The sequence below is a fragment of the Rhodnius prolixus genome, unplaced genomic scaffold (assembly GCF_049639745.1).
Source record: "Rhodnius prolixus isolate KJV_2025 unplaced genomic scaffold, Rpr scaffold_3, whole genome shotgun sequence".
In the NCBI taxonomy this organism is placed as follows: Eukaryota; Metazoa; Arthropoda; class Insecta; order Hemiptera; family Reduviidae; genus Rhodnius; species Rhodnius prolixus.
The window spans coordinates 19,650,334-19,663,659 of NW_027411603.1; the positions used below are offsets into that span (position 1 = coordinate 19,650,334).

Sequence of the window (13,326 nt, forward strand, 5' to 3'; positions counted from 1 at the left end):
ATAGTTGCGTTTTGGCATTAATTACAAATAATTTGTGTGGGTTAACTCGTTGTTTTAATCTATGAAGTCATGCAGTATACTTAGAGTACCTATACCTAATATTGTGCAGGTAGTAGCAGTGGCCCATCGCATTGGGTTAAAAATTCGGACATTATACCGAAATTTACATCTCGTCTCATCCGATAAGTTTCTACAAGAAACTCAGGTTTTTACAGCATTTATAAGCTTAAAATGTACATAAATATTACTTTATAATTTTTTTTTTTTTAATGCAGAAAAATTTAAATTAATATTTTCACAGAAACACAGATCTGAGCCTGTAAAAATGAAATATTTGATTTAAAAATCGTGTCACAAAAAATTACAATAGTGCATTTGTTACAAATAGTGTAACGTTAAATAGGAAATTTATATTCAAATTTTAAATGGATTCTAAATTTATCTCTGTACTTACTTTCAAAAGGTAGAGAGAGGAAATTCGAAAATTAAAGCCAAAGTGGTGAATAAAATTTCAGCATGGTGGCGGCTAGTAATGGTAGAGGACGTGCTCCGAGGTGGATTAGCGAGAGAACAGGAGGCCCAGGTGCAAGTGATGAACATCTGAATTAATGTCGGCCTTACAATGGCATTAACGGTTAAGTACGAAGGTAGTCCAGACTAAACATTACCAGCCCTTTAAACTTTAAAACTAATTGAACTCAATTATAATTAGTATCTTATTTTGAATTCCGAATGTAAAGTACATTATTAGGTGCTTTCTTTATTTTATATGGATTTAGACTAGTAATTTACATCTTTATACATAATAGTTAGAGTTGGCAAAACATTGATGATAAATAATACGTAGAAAAGTTCACAGAAAAGGACTCCATGTAACATGCAACATACTTGCTAAACTAGAGGTAAAACGCTTATACGAAACTCCTAACACGAAGATAACGGAATTTGTAGCATAAAAAATGTGTAGCGCAACTAAAAATCTCTTTGGACCCCATCCACCGAACATTAAATAACAAATTTGCTCCTTACAATCTGGTTGTTGAGACTTAGTTTAAGTATGAAAGCCACCCAAGACCTAACTACCACTTTTTTTTAGCACAACTTGAATTGAAAGTACACAACACCAATTACTCCATAATTTATAAAACATATCAGGAGAAGCGGCACCCTGATTAACTTCCTGAATCTAAAATTCTCTTCGTAGGAGCACTCACAGTTACAAATGAGCTCAATAACTAAAAATAATTGTACAACTTTTTTATCCCTATCTACACTGGTAGCTTTCTATCTATTTAAAAAATATTTAAGGAAAATTTTAATGAATTGGTTTTATGCAGTGGTTTGAGCGTGAACTCGTAACTAGGTAATCCCAAAATCGAAATATAAATACTTTATATCCGTTATAAAAATGATAATAATGTATACAAATACAGATTTAACGAGACTTACAAACCTGCAGCTATAAAATATTCTCTTCACTGTTCTAATTTGAGGGTCTAGTCTTCCTGGAGCTGTGGACCTAATGCCATCGTGGGATCCTCACAAAAATGGCATCGAACCATCACTCCAATCAAAAAACGAATCAATAAGTAAACCTGAAAACACGAAGTTTTTCACAGTTTTTACTAGTATCAAGTAATTCGAAACTAAATCCTTAAAAAAAGAAAAAAAGAATTGAAATTTTTCCCCCGGAATGAATTTAATCACTTTAACGGCAACAATACTAGCGCCATATTAAGGAAACTAATATGAAATCAGCATGCATACTTTCAAATTTAGGCTCTCCATTGGAAGATCTGACAACGGCTGAATGCTGGAAACATAAAGTTCACGGTAAAAATGTTATTAGAGAGAGTTTAAACCTAATTGACAACCAGAACATTGTCGAATCATTTTGAATAATCAATATAGAGATAAATTTCCCAAAGAATTCATTGTTATGTAGATAAATCTGACTGACGTGATACATATTAAATATTATTGATTTAAAACTTTGCCTAACACACTTGTTGACGTCATGTCGACTTATCAATCAATTATTCAATTTTATTTTAATTTATGTACATGATTTTCACTTTTCTAAATTTTAAATGGGAACGCCTCCTTCCTGCCGGCTTACAAAAACAGTCAATGGATAGTATTTTGGTTTACACAGTAAACTCTTTCATGTCCTCTAAAACTTTCATTACATCACTATTTTATTTTAGCTTGGTGCTATTTAAGAAAGAGCTAATGTATAACGTGACTGACCATTTACGAACATAAGATTGGAATACTAATCTCTTGTTTGTATAGAATTTTTTTTTCTGATCAGAAATCTCAACCTCTTCTACTGTATTAGTACCTAATAGAGAAGTAAGGCAAAGTTATTTCGTTGCTTTTCTTCATTTAAGCATAAAACGTTCCAACTTTTCTATTTACTACTTAGTAAGGCTGTTTTTTCTGGAATTCTAGATTTTTTTTAATTTTAATGCTTTTAATGGAGTACGGCAGTGCGAAATAATTAAGGATGTCAGTAAAATGAGAAACATTGAATAACATTTTCGGTTAACTGACAACGAATGCTGATTCTAGACCAACCGAGGGTAGCCAATTATGTTGGTAGCGGATCGGTGAAGAAGCGTTGTTGTCAGCTGGAGTCGGCAACCAACTATTTTACAAAGTATGGTGAAACTTAACTCATTACTGTTTTTTTAAGATATTAAATGGAACCTGTGCAGCCTGTAGTCCAATGCCTAGAAACAGGGATGCCAATGCTGTGAATACAACCTTACCCATAGAACAGTAATACGATGCAGAGTTGGCCAGCCCGTCATGTATTATTATTTATGTACTATTTATTAATAGTACCAATAATAATGTACCAATTTATTTTGGCAAAGAAGATCACCTTTTTTTCATTCAGGCGGATGGTCTATTACGCCTTGCAATGAAAAATAAAATCGATGATAATAATAACAACAGAGATATTACCAACAACAAATAAAATGAAAGAATGATCAAGTGTTGCTTTGTATCTCACCAACTCTAACATTGAATACTATATATATATATATACTATAATTTTTTTTAGTGATTTAAGGCGCATCAACATCTGAGAGGTTATTGGCACCCAGAGTTTTTTTCAGTCCACTGGCGTCACCGTACATTGAGCTGTAAGAAGCTTCTAGGAACAGAATATCACTCCTTCGTTTTTTGTTTTTTTATTCATTGATTCTGGTCTATCGGACCTATCGTTCTTTCTGGCGTTACTTAACAATGTATTCAAATTTGGGTTGTTGCAAAAATTTACAGTAATAAAGGAGGATTTGCCCTATATTATAAAGAAAATTTAACGTTTATAGAAAAAGAGAAAAAAATTGTCTAAAGTTGGGTGTTTTCCAACGTTATGCTTTTTCGTGCACTTTTTGACGATCAATCCTTTTACAATTCTTCTACAGGACAGTTAGATTAGATTAGAATAGGGCGGCCTCAAGGCCTACGCCACTTTGGATCTATTGTGGCTCCCCTCACTTTAAAGCTCACCCTCCAGACCTGTCCTTTTACTCAGACTCTTAATGCTGGAGAGCTACTCTTGGGTAAAGCACACAGGCCTTGGTTTTTCCTCCCCGAGAAGTAACATCCTTAGCCACACGAGCCCCTCACACTGACACAACACGTGCAGTGCTGTTTCCTCCTCATCCTGACAGAACCTACAGAGGCTATCATATCTGCCAGGCCCGTGCGATGCATGTGTTTTCTTAGCCTGCAGTGGCCAGTTAATAGGCCTACTGCAATCATCCTTATAGCCCCACGGCCTTGACGGATTAATTCTGCAGTCAGCTTCGGCGAATAGCCTTTAATAAACTCCTTCGCCTGTCTCTGCCCAATGGTGGCAAGCCATCACTCTTGAGACCTACTCTGCACCCATAAGTTAATGGTCGCAGTCTTAACACGCTTCGGAACCCCAAAACAGGGCTCCGGGCCAACGAAGTGTCCCGCGGAGCCTTCCCGGGCCAATAAATCTGCCGCTTCGTTTCCATTATGTCCTGAATGACCAGGTACCCAAACCAGAAAGACCTTATTATGGTCACTAATTTCCTTAAGGGCACCCAGACAGTCCCAAACCAGTCTTGAGTTGACCTGGTAGGAACTAATAGCTCTTAGAGCAGCCTGACTATCCGAGAAAATTACGACCTTAGAATTCAAAATTCCTCGCCCACAGGACAGTTATAATTATCAAAAAAAAATTATTTCACAATGCTTATACCACGGAATCTGTAACTTTATCTACGAATCTTTATTTCTGATTTAATTCTGCTTCCGAAACTTATTTAAACTATCCTCCTCAGAAATAACAAAAGAACTAATAACAACAAAATATTAATTGATTTGAAGAAATTAATGTTTTAAATTAAAAAACCATTAATTAAGGAACACATATTTTGATTGGTCTCCTTTAATAAGATTAAAATCTATACGAATGTCTATAATCGTTAATCTCTATTTTTATTCCCCGCATTTTCTAATCAAAATATAATCTTCTAGAAAGGGTTTGTAGGCAAGTGATGTTCCCTTGAGACGGTTTTCATGGCAACCGGCCGCTCTCAAATATGATCTACCTGGTAATCGATTCGTGATGAAGGTTATAATTTTTTTTCCTCTACTATCATACGCTCATTCAATACTTCTACCTTTCTGATATCATCAATTTACCATAGCAACCAACCTTTGTCTGTTATCTCTAGAGGAGACAGCACTTCCACGTTTAACTCAATTAAGTTCTATTTATAAATTTACAGACATCTTTACCAAAATTAAATTGTAAACATCAACGCTATGATAATTTATATTTGAAAGTTAAATTAAATTAAAAATTAAGGTACCTTGACAAATGTGGCTAACAAAAAAACAAATCATTCCTTTATCATCAGTCATCTTAGTCGATAAGCGCATCAATCTTCTCTTAACCAAAAAGGTGCTACTCAGGTGCGTGACAGAGATGATACACAGTCTATCAAAACCTACGTAATTATTCAAGTTAAAAGTTAACAATAAAATAGAATTAATAACGGAACATTAGGCTCAGATTTTTCAAAAAAAAAAAAAAAAAAAAAATTACCTTCGTTTGCATTCTAAACGCCCTGCTAATAAGCAAATAGTATCCGCAGCGACTTGAAGGCGTTAAATAAACATTGGTTCCAGGACCAAGCATGAGAGGTGTTCCACCATTACAAATATCAGCACAGATGATAAATCATAACAGTATTAGGTTACGATCAGGAATGAAGAAAATTGTATGAATGAAATCACAAGCCTTGCAGCACACTTTGCGCAAAATCTGTAATTTATCTGAACTAAGCAATAGTTATCGTATTTTGAATAAAACATTCAAAATCAAACCAAATGATCGCAATGTAAAATCACCACCACATTACATTTCCCATTATGCACTCATTAATAATATTAATTGTTGGATAGCTAAATGGGAATAACAAATAGAAAATTTAAATTTAATGATTCCAGACAAATTTAAATTGAGATGAAGTATAATGTAAATAAATAAATGATACACAATGATCAGATAGGGATGATATGTAACAGAAGGCGAAGCGACGCAAGCGTTCATCAGTCTTCATCGCTATGTCTATCCAACAGCAGTCAGTCAATACGTACAATTCCTCTTTTTTTACTTTGCAGCAATTTGTTTTTTTGTTAGCCACATTTGTCAATACGTACAATTCCTCTTTTTTTATGAAGGATTATAAAAAAGGTCTGCAAACAAAAAAACAAAAAAAAATGATAAATTCTACAACCGGTGATAAAATGGATTTATTTTTAGTAAAACATTTTAAGAGCGGCTTCATTGAATCCTTACATAGGCTCCAATAAAACCCAGATTAATTAAAAACAGTTTCAATTTACTGAGGAATCCACGCTTTTGATTGATGTTTTAGAAGAGATTTTTTGTTTTTCTCTCTACCAAATCAATCTAAATCCAAAATAAAAATGTATTTTTAGCAAAAAAAATGACAGCAACTATAAGTAGGTGTTGATAACATTTAAAGATTTAACTTTAATTCAAAGTATCTTAAAATAAGTTAGTTTTTGGCTCTCCATTTCTATATGAGCTGTTATTTTTGAAAGTGGTATAAGTCCATTTGGAGCTAAAAAATCGTTTATTTTTTTAAGAATTGTAATAATTATTATTTCATAGTAAAATTTAAAAGGTGTATAGTGTTAATAACATCACTTGAATAGATTAAGGTTTACGAATATTTTTAAATTAATTCAAATGCAAAACCTTAAATATTTCGATACATGGAAAAATGGACTTAAACCACTTTCAAAAATAACAGCTCATATATAGGTAATTCTAGTTTCTAGGGCAACGCGACTGTTAAAAGAAAGAACTACTATAACGTGTGCACTGTGCACTACCTACAATGCAGTTTGAAATTTTAAGCTTTGTTTATTGTAAACTCAAAAAAATGCTCTTCTTGTTAGGCTGGGACAATTTGCTGCAAAGTAAAGATAGAAAAAGAATTGACTTGAATACTTTCATTAACTAGGACTTCTTACTCCGTGGAAGTTTTTCCAGTAAACGATTGAAGTTACTTTTCTTTTTGCCTTAAAGAAAGCCAATTAGTCTAAAATGAACTATTTTCTAGGTGATAAAACCAATTTATCTAAAAGGGTATAGCTTAAAAATAGTGAAGAAACTATCGTTAAGTATTAACACTTAAGAAAGTCAAGAAGGTTATTGGTTTTGCAAAGGAATACAAATATACAAATAATGGAGAATTTTATAATCAAAAAGTGAAACAATTGCAGAATACAAGGGAAGAGATTAGCTGAGTGGTTAGAGAATACTGGATTCCAAGGCAATCACGGGTTCGAATCCAGCTGCTAGCGCTTAGATTTTCTCTTCCTAGGAGCTTCTTACAGCTAACTGTTCTAAATTAATTAAGTACTATGGATTATCTATTACGGTTTAATTAATCCAGGATTCAGACCTTTCAAGTAATAAACGGTCCAATATACAATAAATAGTTCCCTTAGCAGATCGGGCTCTGGTCAAACTCCTTGGTGGTCCTTTCATCTTGCTGCTTTCTTGGTATCTAGAAGGCCTAAAAAATCTTTTAAAGAATAAAATTTGTTTCAAATAAACAAAAATAATAACGTTTACAATAAATTATGCAAATAATAATGATAATGAATTTTTATTACAAGTGCAAAATGAATTTTTCGGTTTAATTAAAAGTAGCATCTAGTTAACATAGAGATAATCATGCGAAAAAATTACGTCTAAGATATTTTCCTTTCGATCTGCTAAATCGTCAGTAACCTCAAAAGAGTCTGTTTTCTTCATCATTAACATTTATTGTACCCGATTTGCAGAACATAAGAACTTTGTTTTCTTTCAATACTGTTTTTACTCTATTGATGCAGATATTCTTTGCTCAACTCCGTTGCAGTGATCATTAAACTGAGAAAAAGTTTCAACACAAATTTCTTAAAGTTAAGGAAAGTAACTCGGAGATTGTTTTCTCTCATATAAGAATGTAGTTTGAATGTCGTCCATGTCAACAGCTCCTAGAAATTGTTCTAGCGCCCACATATTACTTGTAAAGTTCAAATGTATCAAATAACACTCAAATAAGATAACAAAAAAATACCACTAATTCGGAAAATCCCGTAACTGAGGCAGTCGATTTGATGAAGTTTTTGAACTTAATTTGATTCAATTATCGTGCATTGCGGGCTCAAAATTATTAACAATTACAGCTTTATTTTTAATTATATTAATTAATTTTTTTGCCAAGCTTTCTTTCCAACTACCAGACTGGTCATCTTACGCTGTTTATGTTGATTAGATAATTTAAACTGAACTTTCAACATTTTTAATATGGTCACTGTTCTAAAACCTGTTTGTTAAACTCAAAGATTACAAAGCTACCATGTAATAAAATATTAGAAGTACAGTTAAAATTATGTAAACCAAATAAACGTGCTATGTTAATTATAAGCTAAACGAAGTATAAGCTCTGAAAATGGCCCACCCTAGCCGAAAACTGGCAAAAACAAATTCAGAAAAAACAAACCAATTGGAAATACGATAATTTCTCTTCCCTCTAGGATGAATCAATCCGTCATCAAAAAAGATGAACAGAATATCATACATCATGCGACAACTGATAGTTTTTTACAAAGTTCAAGTAAGTAATTTTGGTTTTAACTATTTTTGAAATTATTGGGCAAGATTTTTGTGGAGTTATGAATACTTTTAAGCAATTAATAATCAAAAACAATATAAATATATAAATTATATATTAATATATTCAATACGTATATAAGATTAAATTCAAAACGTTTATCTTCATTAACAAAAAAAAAAAAAATCTTACAGATTGTCGTTCATCATTAAATATATATTCTAAAATAATAAAAAAATATTCACATTTTAAAAACTTCATTTTAGTTAAAGGTCTCTCCCATCATTTAAGCTGGATACAAATTTTAGTACTAAATAATTATTAATTATTTATGTGTCACAACAACAGATGAGGTTAAAGGAGAGGATTGCAGACAAAGATGAATTACAGTTCTGTGTTTGGTTTTCATTTGGCATTGGATTATATTTAATGATTCCTCTTCTTTGTGTGCTCAGCTCGCGTCGAGTGTTGGCGATCATCATTGTCATCAAAATTGATGGAACACTGTGGTCTCTTCAATCCATTTAGATTGAGAAATTTATATAAGGCGTTTTGCTGTCCGCCTCCATCCTTCACAACAGTTACATTAATCTTAGCATGTGAGGGAATACCAATTTTCAAGATCCTTCTTATTACTGAATATTCTGTATTAACGAAGATTTGATGTTGAAAAACTAAGAGTTACTTTAGACTTGTTGATAAAAGATTTCAGGAGGGAAGAAGTAACGTGTTACCAGAAGCTGCTGGTCTGACCGATTTAATTTCTGCTGGATAGATGTTAAGATGAGAGAGAAGGAAAAAATGTGTTCTTGTTTTCAGCCTCACAATAAGATTCAATTTCTTTCAGGAGTTCTTAATGTTGCTTACTGTACAGCAACATTACCAACCAAATAAAATAAAAGAGTCCAAATAAAATTTTGTAACTTAAATTCATTTGGAAGGAGAAGTCTTCACTTTTGGGGGGCACCTAAACAAATCTAAGTGAAATAATGGAGTGGAGGAATACCCAGTAAAAACATTTAACTTGTGAAAATAATCAATTACTGCATTTTGAATATACTCACCTCAATTGGAAATATCTGACTGCAGCTCAGATCTAGAATAAAAAAAAAAATTCATCAGCGAACAATAATTTAATTAAAAAAAAGAATTAATTTATAGATATTATATTAACTTTGGATTTTCAAAAGATGTTATTCTTTTTTCTTAGAAAAACTAAAACTTATTGTTACTATCAATCTTCTTCAACGACTACAAAATCAACGAAGAAATTGGTAAGTTACAAATAGTGTATTTAAGGGCGAAGTAGATGTATTACTTTTTTTATAGAAAAAAATAAATAAATAAAATACTAACACTAAATAAGAAGGATTTCTATAATTTTTGTACTGTAAAAAACTAAATAAATAAAAAATGTGAGAAAAAAAACTAAAAAATATGGAGAAATCAGTAAGTGAGGGAAATGCTGACGGCACAGCGGAAGAAAATGCGCGACATTTCTACCGGCTTCTACTGGTTTTATATTCCAGAGCTAACCGTAATAAAAATGGAGTACGACCATTTAGAAGGAAAATCAAATAAGGATTTTTCATTCTGTAATCTGTGCCATACAGCAAAACTGTAGTCTATGTCTAGAAAGACTGAAGAGATCAAAAATAAAGTTGACGCATTTCTGAGAAACATATCTTACTAAAAAACGAGATTGGAAAGGAGAATAAAATGTCGATTAGTGAAATAGATGAAGTAATGAAGAAATTATTATTGGTCTCGCAGCTTGGTGCCAGAATAAAATTTTCGAGTGGGCGCAATCGGGGGTAGGCGACAAGAAAGAATGGATGATAAATTAGGAACGAAATTGGATTCAGAATGATAATAATTATCAGAACAGAATTATCAGGCGAAGCTCCTAGATTTAAAAGTAGAAGCATACATAAGTACCTAAGGTGAACTAATGAATACCCCTTTAGGCTGAAGCAGGTGAAACAATTAATAAACTCCGCATTGTCTGCATAGATAAAATTTTGTTTCAGTTTTTGTTTACACTTAGTCTTTGCGTGTCACTAGTTTTTTAACAAATCGAACATCCTAAATTATTTGAGTTCAGGCAACAGACCAAACCGAAGCCAATGTGTGTTAACCGTTCAATTATAGTTCTTTTGGCCATGATTGTTTGTCTAAGATCTAATTTGTGGTAGTATGGTAAAAAGTCAGAGGAAAGGTAATAGGACATGACAATTCCAACAACTTTTTCTGAACATTTTAAGTACGCTTAGCTTCCACGATGTTGGTAACCAATTGGATATTGCAGTTATCAACTAATATTTAAAGTTGCAAACTCTAGTAGTAAGTTTTGGGAAGTCTTGTAATTCATTTTAGCACTCAGTGTCTCACTAACTAAAGGTTTTGTCAAATTCCGACCTCCCAAACGCCAGCTCTTTCTCTTTTTTGTGGATATGACGAAAGTTTATCGTCATTATAGCTAAGCTGTACCCACAAGTTAGCAGAATTCAGAGTGATGTCACTTATCTCCTGAGATATCATATGGTAACTAAGTTGCAGCAATATAGAACGGGCCAAAAACTAACTTAATCTATTTTTAATGTTATTATTATTTACTCAATTTGTTCACCATTTACTAAGTTATAATAAAAAATAGCATTAAGAAATATAAAATACAAGGATGAAAATGTATTTACATTTCTATTTATATTTGCTACAAATATCCTCCCTTCCCGTTAGCTGAAATATGTGATAGCATCGCGAAGGAGCGGAGAAAAGTTAGAAGGCGCTTATACGTTTTAGTAAGTATAGGAATTTATAGTAATGGAAGATGATGGTAGATCAGGATGGGTTAGCGGCCCGGGGAGTTCAAGGCACTTGAGAGTGGGCAGTAAATAACTTGCGACTATTCCGAGAGTTACAAACAAACCGGCCGAGCTGGAATATGAATGGAGTTAGCTTGATGGATACATTCCGTCCTGTGACAAATGTAGGACCAGCCATTCCACTGCCACATAGAGATCCAGGACTGTTAGTAGTACTATTACTGCGGAATATGTAGTGTCGCCCAGAGTGGAGTGGATCTGAACCCACCAAACATTCTGAAATGTACACCCTACCCTCTAACCTTCCCTCTCGCCTTTCCTACACATATATATGCAAACAGTATTCTGTTCTCAGACTGTTGGGACAATTGTGTCACTGTATGTCGCGTGCGGACAACCTACTACCCAAAATTAGGACAACATATCATATACGCTTATGTACCGATTATACCTGCACCTCTTGTACTAATTTAACTAGCTAGTTCTAACTTTTCACTCTACACCTATAGTTTGCTATTAGAGCAGTCTATCAACATCATGAAATTGCTGAAATTTTATTTAATTGTTGTTTTATTTATTTATTTATTATTTACAATTCTTTTAAAAGTAATTTTAAGTAGTTATCCTGGTATAACAAAGTACAAGTGCTAATTCCTCAAGAAATCAGGTTCCTACTGACACTCAAAATTCTGTTCTAAAATTCATTTAACTTTCTTTTACTGGTAGAAAAAGGAAATATTGCTGTATGTTATTGAAATTGAACTTTAATCTTTAAGTCAAAATTAGTTCTATTTAATTTAGTTGCTAGTAAGATTTCGGCAGTAGTTCATAATCATTCTGAGTAACCATACTGAACCGATCGTTGTTTTCGCTAAACCTATTTTCTTGAAACTTCATTTCCTGTATACTTTTATCCTAAGAGCTGGCAATTTTATTCACCACCCGTCAATTTTTTGTTTTATGAAACGGAAGTTAATCAAATACATTCCGGGGATTACTACCTACCCATTTACTCATTGTGTAAGAAAATTGACTTCATGAGTGCCGTCTAGGCTTTGTAAAAAAAAAAAAAAAAGAAGAGAAATATTTGCTTTATTTAAGAGAGGTTAAGGTTGATTAAGTTCAGTCATTTTGGTTGTTTCTGAATTTGTTCGTAATAAAAACTTCACTCTACAATCATTGAGTTGATGCCCTGTTTGTTTGTTATTAAGAAAATTAAAAAACGTTATCGTTTCAAAGTAAAATAAAAAATTAAAAAATAAAAATAGGATCACCATCAAATTTTACACGAAATTCCGGATGATGTAAAACGAGATTCAAATTTAATTTACGGAATTTTAATCTGAATTAGGAAACAAAGGTATTATTATGCAACAAAACTTTTTTAATTACATAATTTGTGAGTAAATTTCATACAGTAAACTTGAGTTTATTATGCGATTGATGGGGAAACACCCGATTTCGCGTCCGCTTGAGGATGATTAGAAAATTTTGTCCTGAGAAAACCTAGATAGCTGGCATTTTAAACAAGGAACTTTTACCCAAAACTAGATCCTGCAACCAAACCACAGAATTAAGAGGTAAAGAATTAAGAGAGAGTGATTTTATACGGCATTTATAATTTATTCTATTTTAGATACTACATGTCTTTGTCTATGGAAACAAAATCCTGATCTCTCTTTTCGCAGCTTGGTTCAGTTAACACTCCTTCCAGTGAGACAAGGGAATGTTGAGAGCGCCGTGTCTGCTTTGTTTTTGCTGAATCTCTTTGTTTTTTTATCTATTAACAGTTGTGACATTAGTAATGCCGAAGTGAAATATTGCTAAAGTAATAATATTATAAATGTTTTTTTTAAATCAGAACTTTGAAGTAAAGATTTACAAGTTTTAAAAAATTTGTTTGTAAGAAACGATTTACTCATTCACGAAGATACAATTTAAAATGTATTCATATTTTGGAACTAGTGCTTCTTTTCTCTTTTTTATTTTATATAATTTATTGATTGAAAATCTACAAACTCCTATGCTTAGACGCCACATAGCCGAGCGGTTAGAACTGTGGTTAGATTGCCAGGCTAGGCCATAGAATTTATTTAATGGTTAATATGAGAAATTTTTAGTGCTTATATGTTTGCTAGTCGCCTCCGTCCCCGTTACCTAGTTTTGGTATGTGGACGTAAAGCCTGCCTGAAAAAATAGGCTTAACCTATTTTTTTTTTTTTTTTTTTTTACTTTTTCACTCGGATACTTCCAAACTGTTTCTGGCCAGTAATTGGGACATTTTTTTTTAATTATTGTTTTACAGT

At 32.6% G+C, this 13,326-nt stretch overlaps 1 protein-coding gene across 1 annotated transcript in view; it reads right to left on the bottom strand.

Annotated features, from left to right (window-relative positions):
• LOC141452377 (neuroligin-4, X-linked-like) overlaps positions 1-13,326 on the bottom strand; it is a 673,353-nt gene that overhangs the window by 360,768 nt on the left and 299,259 nt on the right. The window contains exon 11 of the mRNA XM_074124433.1: positions 9,260-9,291. The gene's annotated coding sequence lies outside the window, so the exon portion shown is untranslated. The remainder of the gene's footprint in view (positions 1-9,259; positions 9,292-13,326) is intronic.